The sequence below is a fragment of the Caretta caretta genome, chromosome 11 (assembly GCF_965140235.1).
Source record: "Caretta caretta isolate rCarCar2 chromosome 11, rCarCar1.hap1, whole genome shotgun sequence".
In the NCBI taxonomy this organism is placed as follows: Eukaryota; Metazoa; Chordata; order Testudines; family Cheloniidae; genus Caretta; species Caretta caretta.
Window position 1 is genome coordinate 74,060,192 of NC_134216.1, and position 25,630 is coordinate 74,085,821.

General features: G+C 42.1%; 1 protein-coding gene and 1 long non-coding RNA gene across 7 annotated transcripts in view; one reads left to right on the forward strand and one right to left on the reverse strand.

Annotated features, from left to right (window-relative positions):
• Positions 1 to 25,630, forward strand: part of HDAC4 (histone deacetylase 4) — a 475,906-nt gene that overhangs the window by 102,206 nt on the left and 348,070 nt on the right. The gene's annotated exons all lie outside the window — the stretch shown is intronic.
• On the reverse strand, positions 2,632 to 5,481 carry LOC125645075 (uncharacterized). Its single transcript, XR_007359181.2, has 3 exons — positions 5,333 to 5,481; positions 3,910 to 4,109; positions 2,632 to 2,716 (listed from the first exon to the last, which is right to left on the reverse strand). It is a non-coding gene; the product is annotated as an uncharacterized LOC125645075 (long non-coding RNA).

Below are 25,630 nucleotides of genomic sequence, written 5' to 3' on the forward strand. Positions count from 1 at the left end.
CTCCTTATATAGATAACAGGTGTATTTTGGATATGACAGTCAACATGTCTGATAGGATTTTCATAATAACCAGGGACGACAAAATCAGCCCTATCCCAGAGAGAGATTCTCCTGTCCTGCATGGAACTAAGATCCCTACCTCTATGTGCACTGCCAACCAAGGGGAGATAAACACCAGTGTGTTTAATGTGATAGAAGGTGGATTAGCAGAGCGGATCCTATACCCAGAACTATTTTACTCCATCGTAAGACAACTTATTGGGATGGTGATGGAACTCTTTGCATCTTGAAACAATGAATAAAGTGCCCTGTGCCCTCTCTGTGTTAGGACCCAGGATGGATGTTAAGTGGCGAATGACCTCTTCTGAAGCTGGGCGAGGCCCCACGATGTCTGTCTCGTCCTGGGAGCAGGTGGGAAGGATAGGAACAAGAGAGCAGCAGTGATGATGTTTGTTCTTTTCTCTCTGAAGAGGCTATGGCTCCCAGGTTTGATTAACCTAGCATTGGATCCTTGGATGCGTCTATCTCGGAGAAAGTCTGTTATTGCAAGGCGAGTCCTCCATCCAGGACCATACCAATTAAAAACCCATACTTGGGTGAAGTCATTATTTCTCTCATGTGCCTCAGACAACAATTTGCACTATCCAGCAGAACAAGTTCTAAGTTCATAGTTTTAATTACCATGTTAAACCAGTGAAACACAGCATTGCGTTTCTCCAAGGAGGGCTTTATTATGGGGGTATAAGTGTGCTAGCAAAAAGAACCAGTCTCTGTATTATGTTCTTGGCATGTTCTTAAAAAAAGGAGTTTTATATCAATGCAAATGTTAAATACTTCCTTGGGGCAGCAACCTTATCCCAAGCCTGGAAGGTTATAGAGCATGATCTTCGGAACCTCATTCTGCTCTTTACAGCATTGCCCAGATTGAACCTCTGCAGGAGGCCTCATTATATTTCCGATCCATTATAGTACGTCTCCCAGTGGCTGCTGTCTCCATCAGACAACTTTTTTTATGTGACGTTATGGTTATCTTAGAGAAAGCACTGGTTATTTGTATTTTTAATTTAGACAGTTAGTCCTTACCGTTGTCATAACATTAATTCCCACAGTAAATTCAGTAAATACTTCTTCAAATAAGTATTATGGCCCAGTCCTTGGGATCATAGACAATCTCAGGACAGAGTAGACGTGTCTCCTGTATTGAGATCTTCTGGACAGCCATTATTTCACCAAATTCTGCGTGTTGGTCGTTCAGTTTTAGCCAGTGCCATTTCTTTTCTTTTGGGAGAAGATGGAAGAGATTTCGATATATAATCTAGCTCCTTTTGAATGTCCATACTTAGTGATCCTACTTCCCAGTGTGGAGGCACACTGCTACGAAAATCCCATTGGAACCGATTGGTGGACCTTAATATTAAAAAAAAAAAAAAAAAAAAAAAAAAAGGAAAATGTACCTGTGATTATCTGCAAACTTCCTTTCTTCAAGTAATAAAGTCCACAGATCTACCCAGGAGGGAAATTTGTAATCCAGAATAGAAATGAATATTGACATTGAAGGATTAAAGTTTTTTGTTTTTAGGTGAAATTCAACATGTTCTCCACTGGTTGAAGTTATTGTGCTTTTCCCTCAAATTACATTTTAACACAGTCTGTAAATTAGGAAAGTAGATTTTAATTTTCCTGGTTGTGGAAATAATCTCAACTGGATGGAACTTCAGGAGGTGGGTCGTTCCCCTGCTGTCAGTGACAGGCAGGTCTGGTTCTGCCCCTGAGCTGCAAGCAGGTTGAAGTACCCATCGAAACAGATGGGTAACAGAGCTGTGGATCTTATTGCTTGATGAAAGGCAACTTTCAGGTAAGCAGGGATAGATTTTCCTATTCACACAGCAGGATGAAATCAAGATATATTATGCAAATCATGGTTTGAAAATTATGATTTTCACCAGCTCATAACTGCAAATCTGAAAGGTATTTTATGCCCCTGGACTCCAGCACTTATCCGTCTGCCAAACTTCAGAATCCTGCTGCAAACTGCAGAGGAGTTCCCTTCAAAGAAATTAATGCAAGAATTTTTATGATGCAAAGTGTTAAGCAACCTGTTGCTTCTCTCCTTATACAGTAGGGATATAGTTGAACTCTTGAGTCCTGATCCAGCAAAGCACTTAAAAACGTGGTTAACTTTAAAATACATGGAGTCCTATTGAGGGACAACTCACGTGCTTAAACTCATGTTTTAATTGCTTTGCTGGATTGAGGGTTTGATTCTGTTTTGTCTTTATATATAAACCCCTACAATAACAAATCTCTCTCCAGTGCATGCATATGTATATAGATCACATTTAGTGCTGACCACTATACAGTCAGTTGCATTTATCATGTATCTTTGACCACCTCCACATGCTGCTTTCTGCCCAGTAATCCATCTATTTATTATTCCAAATCTGTGTAGCAACAGCCACCTTTTAAAAAAATACAACAAAAACAATCCTGTCCCCCAGATCCTTACATCTTCTTATCCCAAATGTGAATTTTCCCCACAAAAAATACTCCTGAGATCCAGGACTTGATCTTACACTAGTGATTGGTTTAAGATTTGATAGTTTGCAATCCTGCAAAGCTATCAGTTGGCATCTTACAACATGGAAAAGAGGGAAATTTTTCAGATTGGGAAACATGGCACTTGCTTCCAGAGGTCAGTCTAGTGATCTCTTCCATGCTGAAATACAGAAAGAGACATTTTGGAAAGTAAATGAGATTTAAATGCATAACTTTAATAATCTAAATTAAGAGCAGAAGTAAAATGCTTCTGTAATATGATTTTTAATGTGACAACATAACTTTTTAAATGCAAATTGAACAGCAGGTTTACCCTAAATGTATTCAAAGAAGATTTATAACAGTAATTTTAAATCCCGACTCTAGTCCAGTCAATAAAGCCAGTCCTCCTCATTTCTACAAAAGAAATGCATGGAAACTGATTAGATACTATATTCTTCTTGTGTTGTGCACAATCATATGCAAAACCTTCGAACAGCTGTATTTGCTGAACATCTTTACAAAATTTACCTACAGTTTCAAGTTAAAGGCTTTGCAGCTGCTAGCATTTTTCCTGTTCAATAGCAGCTGTTGTATTGGCAAGCCCATTTTTATCATGGGAGATGCTAGCAGAGTGAGAATGAGTCCGAAACAACTGTTTGTAATCCATGCTATATAGATCAATTACCATGAAAACAAGTCACTCCAAGGTGCATGTCTGCTGCAAACAGTTAACTGTTTCACTCTATAAATAGCATAACATTATACAACATTGTCTTCCAAGAAGTGTAAGCTAAATGTCTTGTACCATGAGAGCATAAGAAGGAAAATATTAAACCATTCCGTGAAGTTGAACCACTTTCCCTAGTATTCTGGGAGTAAATGGCATGAAAGGATAGCCACATGAATTTATCTACTTATGAGAACTCTGAGTACCGTTCCCAGACCTGAAGAGCTCTATGTAGCTCAGAAGCTTCTCTTTCACCAGCAGAAGTTTGTCCAATAAAAGAGATTACTTTCACCCACTTTGTCTCACTTATAAGAACAGTGTTTATCTTGTACAGTAATATACCACTAATAGCAATGTCCTGTATAAAAACATGATCGGTACCTGCTGCTCTTCAGCAGTTTAAGTAAGCTTCCATCGAAAACTCCTATGACAGTCCTTTCCAACATTTTATTGAAGAGCCCAGATACTTCAATCGATTGATTTGTTTAAACATTCAGCATCAGGGACTTTTTGGTCCCATTGCTAACTCACTTAAAATAACACTTGAGGATTCATTCTAAACAATTAGAGAATTTCCAATCTGTTACTGTATTCCAGTTAATTTATTTGCTATTAGTTTATTAGAGAGAAAAAAATTTAGTTACCTTATCAGCTATACAAGGTATAGTAGAGTTGAGACACTACAGACAGCTGTATGTGTACATGCTGTTATCAGTTTCTTTTTAATCACTTCATCCCATCTTTCTTCAAATAGTTTAGTTACAGATAGTTAGACAGGTAGTAAGTCTTTCCATTTCTTAAATCTTATTCTTGTGACAGGTTTCAGAGTAGGAGCCATGTTAGTCTGTATCCGCAAAAAGAAAAGGAGGACTTGTGGCACCTTAGAGACTAACCAATTTATTTGAGCATAAGCTTGCGTGAGCTACAGCTCACTTCATCGGATGCATGCAGTGGAAAATACACCCACTGCCACACTTATGTTTGTGTTTGACAGACTTGATTATGTGATAAAAATGTTTTATTGACTTTACTTTTAAATGTCTCCATTGAAACCACAAGAGTTATCCAGGTAATTCCAAATGAGTGCCAATAAAACCTTCTAGTCACAATGTTTGCTCTGTATATGCCATACTTTTCTGAAAAACAATTTAAAAAATATTTCAGAGTTGAAAAAAAATTCCTGTCAATTTTTCTTACATCTTGGCACCTGTAGTCAGATGCCTTGGTTACCACTGTGGAGGACTCAAAGGAGAGTCAATTAAAGATGTAAAACCTTCCTAGAAAAGCTTTTCTGGTTCACATTTAGTGGGACAATGCAGATTCTTTACATTGAAAAAAAAATAAATTAAAAACTTAAACATTTTAATAGATTTCTCTTAGGGTTTGTAAAACACTTTTTTTGTTTATAAATACCCTAATATTGGTACTGAACTACTTGACAATCTCAAAATAAGCTTAAAAATTGAAATACTCTGAAAACTTTCAGATATCACTATGCACAGTGAAGCTTTTATAGCGAATATCTTTTCACACACAATTCACAGTATGTCCATCTAGAATGCAGAAACTTTGCTGGGGAAACTAGGTAGAGTGGCTCAAATTTGCTGTATTTATGGAGAGAACTGTATTAAGTGTTCCTGAATCATGTTAAAGGCTTTCTCAGATTAAGAAAGGAAACCCAATCTCTGATATCCTGGAAAGAGCGAGACTCTGAAAATAATGACTGCATGAACATCGCCAGATTGTGGTTTATGAAAGAAAAATATACCACTAAGATGTTCTAAAGGCAAAGAAATGTGAGAAATGGGGGGAAAAAAAAAAAACTGCTTGAATCCCAGTCCCAAGGTAAGTTTGAAGAATACTGGACTTTAGCTAACATGTTCTAGCATGCAAGAAACCAGAACTAATAGCTACAATGCTTATCCAGAATGGATTAGAATTGTCCATGCACCTATCTGCTAAAATTATTTTCCAACATTTGCTTATATACTTCTGTAGCATAATATACTGAACACCAGGACCTGTATTTACATATAGCTATGCCAGACCAAAAATATGCCTTCCCACCTGGATTATAGTAGGACAGTAGCAGTGCTGTGGTTAAGCATGAGACTAGGATACTGCTTATCCATTCTTGTCAAAGTCCTCACAGGCTTGCTGGGTTTTTCTTGAAAACTTGTGCTTCATGATGTCCAGAGTAGGATTAGTGGTCCAAATGTTGAGGCTGTTTGAACAAAATCTTTCTGAGAGTCTCTTTCTCCCTCAAATAAAATAAAATAAACATTTTATATCATGTGACATCAAAATCTTACCTGTTCTTATAACAGATTTTTGTGTATGCCTGGGGCTTATTGTGGCTCTGATTCTCTTCAAACTAATGTCACTGGTTTGGGATTGATTTCTGCTAGTGTCCAGCACCCATGGCCCTTTGGGAAGCAATATTTAAAAAATTAGTCTGGGTAAATCCTGGGATCCGCAGTTTGGCGTCAGCAGAGATGATGAGCCAGAGAGAGTTGCTTGCACATGTGTAAACCAGAGTGTTTGCAGGCAGCCTGCCATCAGAGTAGGTGGGTGGCTCAAAGTGACATGTTGTGGCCATTGAACCCAAGGAAAACCCATTTACTGGAAGTTTGATTCCTTTTGTTTGCATATTTTAGAGTGTATGTTGTGCACCTTAGTTGCTCTCTAACTGCATTCTTCTGCAGGGCCTCTCCTTAGAAATGTGTCCTGATAGCAAAGTTTCTGGTTTTCAGAGTGCCTTAAAATCCACATGCATACTCGGATTTTTACTTTGTGAGTATTGTCAAGGGGAAAAAATAATTTATATAAATAGAGGGAAGATGAAATACTGTTAAGTAGCAGCGTTAGGGTAAGGCCTCATGCTCCTCCCTTAGGGTAAGGCCTTATGCTCCTCCCTCATCTTCTGAACAATGAGACTGGTTGTGATTGGAAAAAAAGCAAGTATCTGACTCTCTTCAGTGTCAGCATGTTCAGAAAGGTTGCATAGCACTAGGAATCCCACCTGTAATAGAGGGCCCTATAAGGGCTGGTGTGATGCTGACATTTAATAATGTGTTGCCATGATCCTATTATGTTTATCCTGAAAAATGTACATAGAGAACAAATGTCAGCTTCCTACAGTAATCCATCCAATCTACACAAACCAAGGGCTCACATCTATCAGTTTCATCCTTCAGTACTGTAGTTATTGGAAAAAGGGGTCTGAAGGAAATGTTAGACACTTGGAAAAATGCTAGTCGCATGGTCTCTTAAAAATGGTTGTTAAATCTCAAATGATATCTCACCCACAAACTGGTATTAAAAAATCAAGCAGTGAACAAATAGTTGATGATGTAACCCCAAGGGCAATTGCTGTAGCCCCTTTGCACCCCTGTGGAAGTGGGAATCCTGGTGCAGTCTTACCTGTGGTGGTGCTACTGCCAAAAAGACATTGCTACTCAAGGTAGAGTGACTGCTGCAGATGGAATCGTTCAGTCAAGGGGCTCCTCAGGCACAGACCCCTTCCCTTTTCTCCCTATCCGTAAGGAGCTGATTTGAATCAAAGTGCTTTAAAATCCATATCCGCTGGGGGAATGTCTGGAAAATTGGTATTCCGCAACATGGGTTGGGACAGACTTTGGGAGATGGCAGCCGAGACCAACCCATTCGGATGAATGGGTTAGTTCACACCTCTGAGTGATTGTGCATTTTGGATGTATTCATCTCCAAGAGGTGTTCTCATTCATCTGACCCCATCCCATTGAGGTGCATGAGCCACTTCACAAGGCCTTCTAGAAAGGAACATAGACAGGGTGCCAGAATTCGGTCTCCTGCTTAGCTAACTACCATTTAATATGGGATAGGTGTATTGCCATACTATGGGCTTGTCTACACTGGCAAATGTTTGCAGTTTGAGCGCAAAGATCTGCTTTACTGCGCAGAAATGTACACATTGCCAAGCCACTTTCTGCACAGAAACTCCTCAGTTGCAGTGCTGCAAAAAAACCAGGTCAATGAGTCATAAGGCTATTTGCGCAGAGGCTCCAGCGCTCTATTGCCAGTGTAGACACTTGATTGCTTTCTGTGCTGTAATTGGCCTCTGGAGCTGTTCCGTAATGCCTCAAGTGACCACTCTGCTCATTGTTTTGAACTCAGCTGCCCTGGAGACATGGACCCCTTCCCTTTCAAAGCACCCTTTCTGACAGCCCTTGCATGCTGTGCTGACCTGCTCCGGGACACAAAGCAAACCATTAATGTGGAATGCTTGTGCTGTTGAACAGAGGGAGGGGTGGGAGTGTGTGTGTGTGTTTGTGAGAGAGCGAGAGAGCGCTGAGGGAGTGAGGTGGGGACTGATGTCGGGGTTTCCCCCTCCCCCTGCCTCAGGACTGGTTGCTTCCTGCCACTTTCTGAACTTACAAGACAGCATGGTGACGCACTGTCTCTCTTCCCACCCCTCCGTATACACACTCCTGTCACACGATCTCCCTCCCCTGCACTTCAGTTGAAAAGCAGCTGGCAATGTAGTCGGATGCCCATGGAACAATGGGATTGGGAAACCTGCATCAGGTGACACTGTGCCTGCCCCATGAGGCATTGCAAACCCTTCCCAAAGCAGCCTGCGGCCAGTTGCACAGTGGGATAGCTACCACAATGCACTGCTCTCTTTGCCGTTGCAAGAGCTGCTAATGTGGATGCGCAAGCAGCAGAGTGTGGACATGCAACAGCGATTTAATTCCAGCGTTTTAATAAAAGTGATATAACTTGTGGTGCAGAAACTTGCCAGTGTAGACATACCTTATGTAAACCTTTTAAAGCTGTCTCTTCTGTTAAAGGAGAACTTTAATATCGTATCTTACTTTGAGGTAACTCTGCCTGTATTATTATATTTTCTTGATTTCTAATTCTCCTGGGGAAGTGTTAGAGATACTTGCAAATAGGCTATAATTTGTATGCTGTGCTTTTAAACTCCTTCCAGTAATATTATCCAAAATACTTAAAATACTTAATTCATTTATTTAAAATGAAAATAAGCCTACTTTATTTTCTGCAGTTCACTCAGCCCGGTCAATGACATTCATTTTGATTCTGTGTTTCTTATTCACAGACCTAGTGTTTAAGTTGCAAATGCTGGTGAACACTGAAAGAGAGTCAAACATTTCTATTACTTTTTAACTGTATCAGTGGTGCATTGTTTGTTTCTTTTAAGGCCGCAATTTGAGAGCTAAAGAAATTTACTATATTGACACAATTTTTGATACTTATTTTCTCTTGGAAATCATCTTGTCCATGAACTTCAAATGCTAGCATTCTATTTCCCGCCCCCTTTTAATTTAAGAACATGTTTAGGCTTCCAGCTGTTGAAACGTGCAGACAGTTGCCTGTGGTGTCCTATCTGAAAATCCCTTCCTGTCGTCTCATGGCCAATAAAGAAGAAGTGATCTGTTGTTTGGAGAGCACAGCTGAAGTTTCATCTTGCCAGATTTTTGGGCAGCAGTGTAACTGTTAAGAATGCATGCTCTCCCCCCCCCCCATCCCCCGCCATACTAGATGGAACACTTCTCTACTTGCGCAAGCAAACCAGTAACTCAAAGGTACTCACACAATATAGCTAAAGATTCAAACTTAAAAACAAAATATGGAGCTTCTTAAATCTAGGACATCCCACAGAACTCTTCCATTTCTGGTTATTGGAAAAAACTTTTGTTTCTATCTTTCACCAACAGAAGTTGATCCAATAACAGATATTGCCTCGCCCACCTTGTGTGTAAATGTTCTGGGGCCAACATGGCTGCAACACTGCAAGCAACTTTAGTTTCTGGGACTGTTTTATAAAGGACCTTGTTCTAATATTCCAGTTCCCTTGTAGGCCCTAGCCTTGCTTTCGTTTGTAGTTGCTCTCCTGATGTATGGACTGTAGAAAGAAGGCCTTTATGGACTTTGTGGATACTTTAATGGCTTAAAAAGGTTAAACTGTTTTTTGTACAGCCTGGTATTGTTTAGGTTGTTTGACTATTTCTTGCCATTTCTCAACATGAACATGTAGTCAATCTGATTATTGGCTTCTTGGTTTCCTTTCCAGTTCATAGAATCACAGAATCATAGAATATCAGGGTTGGAAGGGACCTCAGGAGGTCATCTAGTCCAACCCCCTGCTCAAAGCAGGACCAATCCCCAACTAAATCATCCCAGCCAGGGCTTTGTCAAGCCTGACCTTAAAAATATCTAAGGAAGGAGATTCCACCACCTCCCAAGGTAACACATGCCAGTGTTTCACCACCCTCCTCGTGAAAAAGTTTTTCCTAATATCCAACCTAAACCTCCCCCACTGCAACTTGAGACCATTACTCCTTGTTCTGTCATCAGCTACCATTGAGAACAGTCTAGATCCATCCTCTTTGGAACCCCTTTCAGGTAGTTGAAAGCAGCTATCAAATCCCCCCTCATTCTTCTCTTCTGCAGACAAAACAATCCCAGTTCCCTCAGCCTCTCCTCATAACTCATGTGTTCCAGACCCCTAATCATTTTTGTTGCCCTCCGCTGGACTCTCTCCAATTTCTCCACATCCTTCTTGTAGTGTGGGGCCCAAAACTGGACACAGTACTCCAGATGAGGCCTCACCAATGTCAAATAGAGGGGAACGATCACGTCCCTCGATCTGCTGGCAATGCCCCTACTTATACATCCCAAAATGCCATTTGCCTTCTTGGCAACAAGGGCACACTGTTGACTCATATCCAACTTCTTGTCCACTGTAACCCCTCGGTCCTTTTCTGCAGAACTGTTGCCTAGCCATTCGGTCCCTAGTCTGTAGTGGTGCATGGGATTCTTCCGTCCTAAGTGCAGGACTCTGCACTTGTCCTTGTCCTTGTTGAAGCTCATCAGATTTCTTTTGGCCCAATCCTCCAATTTGTCTAGATCCCTCTGTATCCTATCCCTGCCCTCCAGCGTATCTACCACTCCTCCCAGTTTAGTGTCATCTGCAAAATTGCTGAGGGTGCAATCCACACCATCCTCCAGATCATTAATGAAGATATTGAACAAAACCGGCCCGAGGACCGACCTTTGGGCCACTCCACTTGATACCGGCTGCCAACTAGACATGGAGCCATTGATCACTACCCGTTGAGCCTGACAATCTAGCCAACTTTCTATGTACCTTATAGTCCATTCATCCAGCCCATACTTCTTCACAGTTCACAGGCCTCATCAGTTAATTTATACAATTGTGTCCTGTATCTGAATGATGTTTTAAGGTGACTAACCAAGAAAGGGAGGAGATGTGACTGCTCCAATTATGTAATTTAAGATTTGTTTTAATTGCTTTTTTTAATGCCCCTCTAACATATCTGTCTCTTCATTGTCTAGGGGCTGGTGTGCACTCGGCGATTACATCAGTATAGCTTTGTCTCTTGGGAGTGTAAAAAATGCATGCCCCTAGAGGTATAGCTATGCTGTTCTGCCTCCCAGTGTAGACAGAAGAATTCTTCTGTCAACCTAGCTACTGTCTCTTGAGAAGGTGGATTATCTGTGCCAATGGGGAAATCCCTCCTGTTGGCATAGGGCAGTGGTAATCGATTATTTTTTGTCAGGGTCCAAATTTCTTGGTCAAGGTGTAGTCAAGGTCCAGACTCCCGAGAAAATAATACAAAAATAACACTCATGATGATGATAATAAGTAAATAAAAAGATTTTATGGTCCATTCAAAAGCGTCTGGCAGTCCAGATTTAGCCCGCAATCCGCCTGTTGTCTACCTCTGGCGTAGGTAATGTCTACACTGAAGTGCTACGGTGGTGCAGATAAGGCCATGTCTATGCTACTGCTTCTGTCGGCAAAACTTATGTCCCCAAGGGGTGTGAAAAAAACACATTCCGGAGCAATGCAGGTTTCGCCGGCGTAAGTGGTAGTATGCCCAGTGCTATGTTGACTGGAGAGCTTTCTCCTGTCACCATGGAGCAGTTACATGAGTGATCTTGGAGCAGTGCAACTGCAGTGGTACATCTGTGCTGCTGGAAGCTCGCTGGTGTAGACATGGCCTTAGTGTAGCCATACCCTAATAGTTGAGTAATATAGTCTCATCCTACTGCCCTAAGGGTTTGTCTGAAACCTCTCCACTGGTTGAGGTTTGTCACTTCCTTATACTGGCACAGGTATCTTGAAACTATTAATATCTTTATGCAGTTTTGATGACATACGAGGAAGGTTTGAACTGCTTATTTTAAAATGTATTGCTTTAATAACAAATCTGTCAATGCCACACTGAATGAGCTGTTAACCAGAAGAATTTACTCCATTGGTTTAAAAAGTAATTTAGAGGTGTCCTAGATCAGTGGTTCTCAAACTTTTGTACTCGTGACCCCTTTCACATATCAAGCCTTTGAGTGTGACCCCCTGCTTATAAATTAAAAACACTTTTTATATATTTAACACCATTATGAATGCTGGAGGCAAAGTGGGGTTTAGGATGGAGGCTGACAGCTTGCGACCCCCCATGTAATAACCTTGCGACCCCCTGAGGGGTCCCAACCCCCAATCTGAGAATCCATGTCCTAGATGAAGATGATCTAAAATGTATCTTAGTAAGTTTGTAATTGCTAAACCAGCTAAAGGGATTTAAAACATTGTAGCTATGTATTGTCTTGATAAGCTTTTCATTGTCGGTTCCTAATTTGAAATTATTTATTAGCTGAACAACATTGATATGCTGCCTCTTTATAGTGCAAGTTTTCATTATACCCTTGTCAGCAATTTGTAATGTAAAAAAGTGACAGTATGAAAGGCACTGTAGCTTGGTTAATATGTGAGACTTTTCATAATGACTCTATCCTTTGAAGAGAGATTGCACTCCTGTGTAGGGTATAATTTAAACAATTATGTCATTATCAGGATGTAACATATCTTATGACCTGTCATGGCCTTGTTTTCTCAACATGACCTAGAGATGGTTTTTGCTTTTGGAACTGCAGACCAGCAGTGTCTGAGGATTTTTTTGTTATTTTTTTTAATGACTTCTGATACCTGAATTCACAAAAATTTTTGGAGAGACCCTTTCCTAAACAGTTGGGAGGGCCAATCTGGGTAAATTGGAACCCCATTAATAATTATATTGTGGCTGAGCATTGTTGGAATCTGCCTCTGTCTATATAATGAAAACCATGTGCTCAGAGAGATTGGATGTTGAAATGGTTTTGCAGTTCCCTTCTTCCTTTAGTAGAGTTGGATTAGTGCAATATTGCATCTACCTCCTGGTATGAAATATCCAACAATGAAACAAATGGGGTACAATGTATTAGCCTTCACTGTATTGTCCTAGCTTAGAACCTGTGTTTCTAAAATATAATTCAAAGGGATGCTGTCACCTCTAAGGTCACATTTGTCTGAACTGTTTTACCTACTGTTGCCAATTATGTCTTAGAATGGATTGTTAAAATGGAGAGAGATCACTGAAAATATTGTTTTCTGTCTAAATTGTGTTTATTTGGCAGCACTTTATGTATAGTCTGTTCCACTTCTAGTCTCTTTCCTAGCATAATGGCTTCACACTCGTGCGCTGCTTTGGATGGAGTTCATATATACGCTCTTCCTTGTGCATAGCGAGAGAGTAATTAACAGTAATATGGCACATTGTTGCTCGTTTTGAGATTGGGTCCTGGGAGGATGCCAACTGTAAAAGCTGGGAGGGGAGCTGGGATGTGGTCAGGAGGTTGTTCTCTCCCATGCTTTCTAGATGCTTGAAGGGGAGAAATTTGGGGAGTGGGGCTCCTCATAACTCCTTTCATGGAGCCTAGGAAGGAAACAGTTGGGAACTTTCCACCTCCCCTCCCCCTTTCCCCACCATCTCACTTATACGTAGAGGGAGGGGAGGAGCAGCAAGATCAAACTGGCTCTCTTCTCTTCCTAGTCTCCCAACACCGTAGGAGTAAGGATTCTATAGGAGGCAAGTGATGTGCAAGAGGACCAATCGGTTTCATCTTCCTTGCTGTGCCCTATGTAGAGCCATGATAGAGGAGCACTAAAGAGGGACAGGAAGAATATCTCCTCCTTGGAGCTGGTTAGGCGTGTAGGAGATCCACTCATCTAGGCATCTGTAGAGCCAGACAGGAGTAGCTGCACCTTGGAGTTGGGTCTAATGGTTACTTCCAGTTTCTTTTCTGAGCCTCGTCCACGGCATGGGGCTCATTGTTCCTGGGTATGCTAGTTGACATGTCCAAGATGCTCTTGGTCCCCTGAAGTTTGTGGGAGAGTGTATAGAAGTGAAGGGAAAAGGAAGGGTGATGGTGGTTTTGTTTTTTAAAGGAGTCAGTGTTGGAGGGAATGAGTTTAAATGGGTTGGGGGTCAGAATTGGTAGCCATCAGGTATACTGTCAGATTTTGATAAAATTTGTAGAAATGAAATGGGCAGTGACACTTAACACCATTGGACACAATTATCTGGCCTGCCAAGTGGTAGAAAAATACTTATACCAAAATTTTATTCTACATGTTTCTGTTGTAACAATCCTTCAGGTGGTGTGGTTCAATCTGACATGTTGGTAGGAAAATCAGAACTCCCTTCTTACAGAGAATGAAAGGAGCCTCATCCTAAAGAGATTGTTTTATAGGTGAGTGTTCAAATCTAATACCTATCCTGGTACATACTGAGTAGTGGAATGAATCAGCAAGTTTGGCCTCATGATGTTTTATACAAGTGTTATGGTCCAACAACTGTGAATCATTTGCTCAGCTCTTGATTTGCATCAGACCACATGTAAGAGAGGCTTTGCTCATAGTCTGGAATGCAGGACCCAGGGAAATATGCTAATGAAAGTTTCAAACAGATTCTCTTGGAACTCGCTTCAGCGCTCTGACGACGGATACTCTAGAGAAATGCACGAGGTTAAATTAGAAACATTTTTAGTTTCTTCTTGTGTATTGGCTGAAATTATAATTACAGTTATGTTACTGATCACTGGACTTTCCCTTTGCAGAAGAATTAATAATTTTCTTTTAGTGTAATCCTCTTGGTAAACAGAATATTTACTAAGGTGGCCTTTTCAGTTAGGGGCAAATAAGTAAGCCTTTTTATCTGCTACAGAAATCTAGGTGCTAGTTAAATATAGGAACCATTTTTCATGTAATCAGAATTGGTTTTGTCAAATTAACTTCCCTGTCATAGTCTTAATTTGGGAGTCCCTACATCCAGTGTTATCTGGACCTAGAATGATTTATCTTCATAAATGATCTGGAGGATGGTGTGGATTGCACTCTCAGCAAATTTCTGGCTGATACTAAACTGGGAGGATTGGTAGATACGCTGGAGGGCAGGGATAGGATACAGAGGGACCTAGACAAATTGGAGGATTGGGCCAAAAGAAATCTGATGAGGTTCAATAAGGATAAGTGCAGGGTCCTGCACTTAGGACGGAAGAACCCAATGCACAGCTACAGACTAGGGACCGAATGGCTAGGCAGCAATTCTGCAGAAAAGGACCTAGGGGTGACAGTGGAAGAGAAGCTGGATATGAGTCAGCAGTGTGCCCTTGTTGCCAAGAAGGCCAATGGCATTTTGGGATGTATAAGTAGGGGCATAGCGAGCAGATCGAGGGACGTGATCGTCCCCCTCTATTCGACATTGGTGAGGCCTCATCTGGAGTACTGTGTCCAGTTTTGGGCCCCACACTACAAGAAGGATGTGGAAAAATTGGAGAGAGTCCAGCGAAGGGCAACAAAAATGATTAGGGGTCTGGAACACATGACTTATGAGGAGAGGCTGAGGGAACTGGGATTGTTTAGTCTGCAGAAGAGAAGAATGAGGGGGGATTTGATAGCTGCTTTCAGCTACCTGAGAGGTGGTTCCAGAGAGGATGGTTCTAGACTATTCTCAGTGGTAGAAGGGGACAGGACAAGGAGTAATGGTCTCAAGTTGCAGTGGGGGAGGTTTAGGTTGGATATTAGGAAAAACTTTTTCACTAGGAGGGTGGTGAAACACTGGAATGCGTTACCTAGGGAGGTGGTAGAATCTCCTTCCTTAGAAGTTTTTAAGGTCAGTCTTGACAAAGCCCTGGCTGGGATGATTTAATTGGGGATTGGTCCTGCTTTGAGCAGGGGGTTGGACTAGATGACCTCCTGAGGTCCCTTCCAATCCTGATATTCTATGATTCTATGATTTAAAGTGGCTTTAGCTCTAAGAGGGAGCTTCATGGCATTGCACATACACAGCTTTGTTCGGACACTTTCTTCATAAAAGGTGTTGCCTGCCCTTCTCCTGGCGCTCTTGCTGTTTGCCCGTCCGTTATCTTGGAATTGCTGGTAACTGGCGAGATGTCATTATTTTCTTCTTTGAAGAAAATTCAAAAACTAGACATTGGACCTCTTCTAGGAAATAAAGGGCAAAATCCTACATTTTCCGTTTGAGAGTACAGATTTAGTTAGCAGTAGGACAGGTAGCATGCTCTGCAGTATAACAGTTGTCAGCACAATACATAAGATCCAGTGACTTTCCTCTTCCCCTTGCCCCCTAGTATGCCACTCCCCACTTGTGTTGACAGAGCCTTTCTGCCCTCTCTTGTCCCCCAACTCTTCTTCCCGCCTCTGTCTCCAACTTAGAATCATAGAATATAAGGGTTGGAAGGGACCCCAGAAGGTCATCTAGTCCAACCCCCTGCTCGAAGCAGGACCAATTCCCAGTTAAATCATCCCAGCCAGGGCTTTGTCAAGCCTGACCTTAAAAACCTCTAAGGAAGGAGATTCTACCACCTCCCTAGGTAACACATTCCAGTGTTTCACCACCCTCTTAGTGAAAAAGTTTTTCCTAATATCCAATCTAAACCTCCCCCACTGCAGCTTGAGACCATTACTCCTCGTTCTGTCATCTGCTACCATTGAGAACAGTCTAGAGCCATCCTCTTTGGAACCCCCTTTCTGGTAGTTGAAAGCAGCTATCAAATCCCCCCTCATTCTTCTCTTCTGCAGGCTAAACAATCCCAGCTCCCTCAGCCTCTCCTCATAACTCATGTGTTCCAGACCCCTAATCATTTTTGTTGCCCTTCGCTGGACTCTCTCCAATTTATCCACATCCTTCTTGAAGTGTGGGGCCCAAAACTGGACACAGTACTCCAGATGAGGCCTCACCAATGTCGAATAGAGGGGAACGATCACGTCCCTCGATCTGCTCGCTATGCCCCTACTTATACATCCCAAAATGCCATTGGCCTTCTTGGCAACAAGGGCACACTGCTGACTCATATCCAGCTTCTCGTCCACTGTCACCTCTAGGTCCTTTTCCGCAGAACTGCTGCCTAGCCATTCGGTCCCTAGTCTGTAGCTGTGCATTGGGTTCTTCCGTCCTAAGTGCAGGACCCTGCACTTATCCTTATTGAACCTCATCAGATTTCTTTTGGCCCAATCCTCCAATTTGTCTAGGTCCTTCTGTATCCTATCCCTCCCCTCCAGCGTATCTACCACTCCTCCCAGTTTAGTATCATCCGCAAATTTGCTGAGAGTGCAATCCACACCATCCTCCAGATCATTTATGAAGATATTGAACAAAACCGGCCCCAGGACCGACCCTTGGGGCACTCCGCTTGATACCTTGATAACTTACCTGGCCCCTCCTCTCACTTTTAACAGGTTCCATTGCCTAATTTCTTTTCTCTTTTCATCTTCATACTCTTGAAATGCATTGTCTACAACTGCTGGCTTAAGTTAGTTTCTTCCAGATTTGATCTTATCCCTCTTCAATCTGGTTTTTGCCCTCTGCACTACATTGAAACTTATTTCACCGTAGTCTTTTTATGACTTTTTGATTGGGTGTACCTGGCCCTTTGAGCCCTTGCTGGAGGCCTGGTTGTCTTTCCACACGTTGTCCCAGAAAAAGGAGCAGTGAATATGGGTCCTCCAGACCTGCCTAGAAAGGCTGCAGGGAAGCAGCCAATCAGAATGCAGCAGGCTCACCTAAAAGGAGCTGAGAAGTTCAGTTGCTGGCTAGGACCAGAAGGGTGAGGAACACTGGAAGGCTGTGAAACTCTCCAGGCAAGGAGGCCTGGTCTGGGAGAGACCCTGCTCAAGCAGGGAACAAAGAACTTCAGCCCTGAGGTACAGGTGAAGAGGAATGGGCTTACATGGGAAATAGCCCAGGAAATAGCAACAGAGTTAAAGGAAGCAGCATGTGACTGCTATTTATAGGGTCCCTGGGTTGGGACCCGGATTAGTGGGTGGGCCTGGGTCTCCCCCTGGGCATTTGGGAAAGTGGCCTAAGCCCCAAGAAGGGGATAACAGTTAGTACCAAAAGCCCAAGACAGGGACTAGAATTTATATGGGCCTAGAGACGGGACTGAAGACCCTGGAGATCACCAACCATTTACTGCTGCTGTAGCTGAAGTACTTCCAGAAGTATGTCCTGCTGTTTTTCTTTTTTCCTTTTTCCTTCCCCTTTTCCCCTTTTCGGGAGGCAGGGGGGTTGGAGGAGAGCTATGCCTCCTGTTGCCCTTCTGCTAGTACTCGCTGAGTTTCAGCTGAGCTGTGCTGCTGCTAGACTAGAGCTCTTTCCAGCAGCTCCATTGTCCCCTTGTTTTCAGGGGTTGGCCTGAAAATCATAGGATTGTAGGACAGGAAGGGACCTCGAGAGGTCATCTATTCCAGTCCCCTGCACTCATGACAGGACTGAGTATTACCTAGACCAATGGTTCTCAACCTGCAGACCATTTGCGGCCCAATCAGCACACAGCTGCAGCCCATATGATATCCTCAGGGCCATACAGGTGGTATATTTATTGTGTGGATGTGACCCACATGACACAGAGAGAGCTGCATATGCAGCCCACAGTGGTAAATAGGTTAAGAACTGCTGACCTAGACCCATCCCTGAGAAGGTGTTTGTCTAACCTGCTTTAAAAATCTCCAATGATGGAGATTCCACAACCTCCCTTGATAATTTATTCCAGTGCTTAACCACCCTGACAGTGAAGAAGTTTCTCCTAATGTCCAACCTAAATTGTCCTTTTCTGCAATTTTAAACACAGTGCTTCTTGCCCTATCCTCAGAGGTTAAGGAGAACAAATTTTCTTCCTCTTTTTAACAACTTTTTATGTACTTGAAAACAGTTATGTCCCTCCTCAGTCTTCTCTTCTCCAAACTAAACAAACCCATTTTTTTCAATCTTCGCTCATAGGTCATGGTTTTCTAGACCTTTAGTCATTTTTGTTGCTCTTCTCTGGACTCTCCAGTTTGTTCACATCCTTCCTGAAATGTGGTGCCCTGAACTGGACACGATTCTCCATTTGAGGCCTAATCAGCACGGAGTAGAGCGGAAGAATTACTTGTTGTATCTTGCTTACAACACTTCTGCTAATACATCCCAGAATGGTTTGCTTTTTTTGTAACACTGACTATAGTTACACTACTGATTCATATTTAGCTTGTGATCCAGTATGATCCACAGATCCCTTTCCAGAGTACTTCTTCCTAGGCAGTCCTTTCCCATTTTGTATGTATGCAACTCATTGTGCCTTCGTAAGTGGAATACTTTGCATTTTTCCTTATTGAATTTCATTCTATTTACTTCAGACCATTTCTGCTGTTTGTCCAGATCATTTTAAATTTTGATCCTACCCTCTAAAGCACTTTCAACCCCTCCCAGTTTGACGATATTGAACAGAACTGGACCCAGAACTGATCCCTGCAGGACCCCACTTGATATGCCCTTCCAGCTTGACTGTGAACCACTGATAACTACTCTTTTGAAATAGTTTTCTAACCAGTTATGCATCCACCTAGTAGCTCCCTCTAGGTTGTATTTCCCTACTTTGTTTATAATACCCCACTTCTGGTATCAAAGTTCTGACAAGAACACTCACCTCTCATGTGTGCCTCCTGGTGGTTGAGTGTGAACCTGCGAACACTCTCTCTCTCTCTCTGGGCCCACTTGTCGGTTGTTAACCTTGTTAGGTGGGTCTTCAGAGGCCTAGCCCACTGGCCAAGTCACACAGTATAAACGCTTAAAGGAATCCCTTCTGAGGTAAAGTCCAACAAATGGTTGGCCCTCTCCCATCCCTTCGCTGCCTCTTTTTCTCGGGTGGGGTGTGGCAGGACCACAAGACCTCCAGCAGTGGGCCTCAAAGGGCCTGGTACACCAAATCTAAGGCCTCTATTCCATCCATCTCCTTCTTATCCCCTCGTTCTTCTCTTCTGCAGATATGATAGGAAGGTGGGATTCTGTTGTCTGAGTCTTTGGGAATAGTTTTGTACAAGGATGATGGGTTGGAACTTCCCCTTCTCCCTGCAACATGTGAAGAACTTAGACAGGAACTTGTTTTGTTTGAGTGTTGCATCTGAGGGAAACTAGTCCTTAGTAGCGAGTGGTGTTGGGTGTTCAAGACTGTTCAGTGCACTTTGGAAGGCACCTGGCAAGTCCGGCTGCAATTGAGGAGGCCGGGGGGGCCAGGGAGGGAAGGGAGTCCGTTGATGTCAGGTCAGACTATACAGCAGAGAGCTCTTCTGAATGCCATGGGATGTCTGGAAATCACCTCTGGCTTTATGAAGTCCATCTGTGGTTTATTAGAATTTTTTTCTCTGTTTTTTGCAACATCCTTGTCTTTAATTTATTAAACCAAGACAGAACTTTCTAACTACTTTGGCACCAGCTTTGGAGAGCTGTCTTATAGTAGATCATCTTTAATTGAACATTCAAATCACCCACTGCTGATTAATATCCAGAAGTATAGATGTGTGTAGGCAGTGTAGTCTGAACTCTAGTTACTGCTATGCAACCTAGCTTTTATATACTAACAATTTTGGATCTAATTCCCATGAAGGGTATTCTGTAGTACGGCTAGACTGCTGCATTAGTGCCTTGTGCCGTCATCTGAAGGGTAATCATATACTAAGAAGCTAATATGATTTTAAATGTATAGAGACCAACAGTTACTGGCTACTATGTGTAAATTGTTTTCAGATACCATTTGAATGTTGACCTAAGAACAGCTGATTTTCAAATGTAGCAAATGGCTAAAATTTAGACTAATGAGCAAGTAACACTTCTATTTTACTGAAGATTTTAAAGCAAATGAGAATGACCTTTACTTTAGAAAAAGAGACTTGCAGTTCTGCTTCCTTCTGTTTTTCCTTCTTATTTGGAGAATGTACATCATAGTTTACTGTATCACATCTCTTAAAAAGGAAAAAGCAATTTCACATAGGCTTTAGTTTGATAGACTGCATCCTGAGAAAATACAGTTGTACTCTGAAAAGTGATTGGAGAAAAAAGTGATATTGTGGGGTTTGGTGATTCGTTATCAAATGCGCTTAGCATGCAAGTGTTGAGACAAATTGTCAGTGCTGCAGACTCGGCCTTGGATGTGATTCAGGATGAGAATTTTCCCTCTTGCGCATGATCACCCGTAATTAAGGTTCTCCACGCCAAATTAGGTCCTCAGTGACATCTCTGTGATCTCATTAGTGCCAGTGGGTTTGCACAGGTGTAACTGATTGAAACTTTGTAAACAATTCTGTTTGATTCACAAGAAGGCAGAGTCCCACCCTCACCTTGTTAGCTGTGTAGGTTGTGCAGTAAAAACACCGTTTAATCACTAAAATGAGCAGATATGACTGCATACGTGAGAGGAGCAGATCTCTTAAGTAAGAAGGTGGCATTTTTACATAGTGACTTTTGCAGATTAGCACTGCACTTTGAGCTGTCCAGGAAAAAATATACGCAAGTGAAATGGGGAGTTGAATATGTATAGGGTTGTGCCCTTCTTAGCCCATTCTCTCACTTCTTGTACACTTCTGAAATTCCTCTGTGGGTTAATTCTTCAGAGGAGAGTCCCAACCTACAGTCTGAGTCATAGAATATCGGGGTTGGAAGGGACCTCAGGAGGTAATCTAGTCCAACCCCTTGCTCAAAGCAGTAGCGATCCCCGACTAAATCATCCCAGCCAGGGCTTTGTGAAGCCTGACCGTAAAAACCTCAAAGGAAAGAGATTCCACCACCTCCCTGGGTAAACCATTCCAGTGCTTCATCACCCTCCTAGTGAAAAAGTTTTTCCTAATATTTAACCTAAACCTCACCCACTGCAACTTGAGACCATTACTCCTCATTCTGTCATCTGCTACCACTGAACAGTCTAGATCCATCCTCTTTGGAACCCTCTTTCAGGTAGTTGAAAGCAGCTATCAAATCCCCCCTCGTTCTTCTCTTCTGAAGACTAAACAATCCCAGTTCCATAGGCTTTCCTCATAAGTCATGTGTTCCAGACCCCTAATCATTTTTGTTGCCCTCCGCTGGACGCTTTCCAATTTTTCCACATCCTTCTTGTAGTGTGGGGCCCAAAACTGGACACAGTACTCCAGATGAGGCCTCACCAATGTCAAATAGAGGGGAACGATCACATCCCTCGATCTGCTGGCAATGCTCCTACTTATACATCCCAAAATGCCATTGGCCTTCTTGGCAACAAGGGCACACTGTTGACTCATATCCAACTTCTCGTTCACTGTGACCCCTAGTTCCTTTTCTGCAGAACTGCTGCCTAGCCATTCGGTCCCTAGTCTGTAGCGGTGCATGGGATTCTTCTGTCCTAAATGCAGGACTCTGCACTTGTCCTTGTTGAACCTCATCAGATTTCTTTTGGCCCAATCCTCCAATTTGTCTAGGTCCCTCTGTATCCTATCCCTCCCCTCCAGCATATCTACCTCTCCTCCCAGTTTAGTGTCATCTGCAAACTTCCTGAGAGTGCAATCCATACCATCCTCCAGATCATTTATGAAGATATCGAACAAAATCGGCCCCAGGACCGACCCCTGGGGCACTCCACTTGATACCGGCTGCCAACTAGATATGGAGCCATTGATCACTACCCGTTGAGCCCGACAATCTAGCCAACTTTCTATCCACCTTATAGTCCATTCATCCAGCCCATACTACTTCAACTTGCTGGCAAGAATACTGTGGGAGATCGTGTCAAAAGCTTTGCTAAAGTCAAGGAACAACACGTCCTCTGCTTTCCCTTATCCCCAGAGCAAGTTATCTCGTCATAGAAGGCAATTAGATTAATCAGGCATGACTTGGTGAATCTATGCTGACTGTTCCTGATCACTTTCCTCTCGTCTAAGTGCTTCAGAATTGATTCCTTGAGGACGTGCTCCATGATTTTTCCAGGGACTGAGGTGAGGCTGACTGGCCTGTAGTTCCCAGGATCCTCCTTCTTCCCTTTTTTAAAGATGGGCACTACATTAGCCTTTTTCCAGTCATCCGGGACTTCCCCCGATCGCCATGAGTTTTCAAAGATAATGGCCAATGGCTCTGCAATCACATCCGCCAACTCCTTTAACACCCTCGGATGCAGCGCATCTGGCCCTATGGACTTGTGCTCGTCTAGCTTTTCTAAATAGTCCTGAACCACTTCTTTCTCCACAGAGGGCTGGTCATCTCCTCCCCATGCTGTGCTGCCCAGTGCAGTAGTCTGGGAGCTGACCTTGTTCATGAAGACAGAGGCAAAAAAAGCATTGAGTACATTAGCTTTTTCACATCCTCTGTCACGAGGTTGCCTCCCTCCTTCAGTAAGGGGCCCACACTTTCCTTGACTTTCTTCTTGTTGCTAACATACCTGAAGAAACCCTTCTTGTTACTCTTAACATCTCTTGCTAGCTGCAACTCCAGGTGTGATTTGGCCTTCCTGATCTCACTCCTGCAAGCCCGAGCAATATTTTTATACTCTTCCCTGGTCATTTGTCCAATCTTCCACTTCTTGTAAGCTTCTTCTTTGTGTTTAAGGTCAGCAAGGATTTCACTGTTAAGGCAAGCTGGTCACCTGCTATATTTACTATTCTTTCTACACATCGGGATGGTTTGTCCTTGTAACCTCAATAAGGATTCTTTAAAATACAGCCAGCTCTCCTGGACTCCTTTCCCCCTCATGTTATTCTCCCAAGGGATCTTGCCCATCAGTTCCCTGAGGGAGTCAAAGTCTGCTTTTCTGAAGTCCAGGGTCCGTATTCTGCTGCTCTCCTTTCTTCCCTGTGTCAGGATCCTGAACTCGACCATCTCATGGTCACTGCCTCCCAGGTTCCCATCCACTTTTGCTTCCCCTACTAATTCTTCCTGGTTTGTGAGCAGCAGGTCAAGAAGAGCTCTTCACCTAGTTGGTTCCTCCAGCACTTGCACCAGGAAATTGTCTCTTACCCTTTCCAAATACTTCCGGGATTGTCTGTGCACCGCTGTATTGCTCTCCCAGCAGTTCAGCATCAATGTAGAAAGCTGGAAGGAGTGTGCAATCTGGAGGGAATAATCTGGCACTGGGTGCAGCGCAACACAAAGTGGTTTTGATCCAGAGGATGGAAACAAAGTGGGAGAGAAGAAAGCAGTATGCTGTAATCTTAGATTCCAACTCAGATAACACATGGATCTGTGAAATTTGTAACAAGCTGTGTCGCTCCCAAATTGGGCTTGTCAGCCATAAACGTATTCATGAAGCACCTGACTAGAGCTTTTACATATACCTATGATCCAATGGATATATGGTTGCTTATCAGGCTTTCAGTTTCTTACCCAGTACTGGTTAAATTAATATTTTAAAGAAACTCAGAATGAGATCTTACCCACTAAAACTTACAATTCTGTCGTCTTTAAAATCTTTTTTGGGGTAGGGAGGCAGAGAAAGACCAGAAGATTTCCCCATGTGAAACACAAGCCCTATAACATTAATTGTTGCAATTTGGACAATCACTTTTTATCTGTTAATACTTTTGTAACCCATGGGTATGTTTTGTGGTAGTACAATGTGCCTGCCTTCCATAAAAGACTGTATTTGTACTCAGACAAACCGTTTTTTCTGTAAATACAAAAACACTTCTGAATTGAATTACATTTGGTTTAAATGCAAAAGCCATGCAGTGATTTTTTTCAGATATGTTACATGCTCAGAAGTCAGGAAAGAGTTTGTTGTCCCATGAGAAGTATAACTCTTCTTATTTTATATAAACATATATATACATACATGTCTAGTACCCTGTTTTGCTGAGTATTATGCAATTTGAATGAATATATATGTATGTGTGTCTTATGAATAGATACCACTGTTATTTAATATTACATTAAATAACATAGTGGTAGTTATGGTTACTGTGTGGGAACAACTATTTGAAAATCTCTAGCAGTGCTCATAAAATCTCAGCTATGCAGTTACATTAATTTATTGCTGGCCTGACTTTTAAAAGGAGAACCCACCCAGCTATACATAAACAAAAATCCCACTGATCAGTGTTTTTTGAACATGCAGTCTGGGAAGCCCTCCCTCTTCTTTAATAGTTTTTGTATATTCTACCTATTTTTTCAAGGAGTTGGTGATAGTTGTATATATATTTTTTTCTAAATTTCCACATTGTGATGGTGGTTTCTGGTAGTGTCCACCATATTAAGATTTGATTTTTTTTACGTTGTTTCATTCATTTGCTGAATGCTTAGGGAGTCCTGCAGGAGATTGTCAGTGTAGTAATGACAGATTTACTGCTCCTCCTTATAGCAGATGGTTGCCAAGCTACCTAAACGGCCAACAGCAACTCATATCATACCAAGCTAAACTTACAGCTAATCCAGAGGAAAAAATCTAAAACCAATAACCAAGGCTGCCTGTCTTTGCATTGAGATAAATCTTTATACTTCATCTCTATTTAGTAAACAAAAACTGAAAGTGAGCCAAAATCTGGTAAGCATGGCATAGGGTAGAGGGAAATTGCATCCCACTCCAAAGAAGAAGGGGACACAAATAGGAATATACAGCAGGGGAGAGAAATTTAGTGTGTGTATGTATAGAACAAGAAATTGACCTTGACCGAATTACATTTAGAAAAGCTTTTGAAATGCACAATTTAGTACTCCGTGCACTATGCATCATTGTTCTGCTGAGACCCAGGTGATCCACTCCCTTTTTCTTCCAGTTGCTGATTCTTTAGCTTCAGTTTTCAGCTACTGTTTTAATTTAACCTTCCTCTATTCCAAAATAAACAGCATTCTGCACATTTTATTTTGTGTAACTTCATAGTATTCTATTCTGACAACTGGTCTGATTGGATTAAGCTGTAAATGTATTTTTCTCTGCTTGTAATGTTTAACATTGCTTAATTGTGAACTCTTTTTAAAAAGGGAGTGACAGCAAATAACATCCCTATTTAACTGAGGCACAGTTTCTAGTCTCGCTGTGTACCTTCCAGCTAGATTAAATTTACATGTTACCCAAGAAACTGACCACACCCATGTCCTGTAATTCACTTTATTATTAAGAGATTAATAAAACATGTGGGGTAGTGTCACCGATTAAGTAAATCGGCCGTATTGATTTGTGGAGATGTCATGCAATAGCTTTCAAGAATGAGGCCTAGTGTAAGAGAAAATT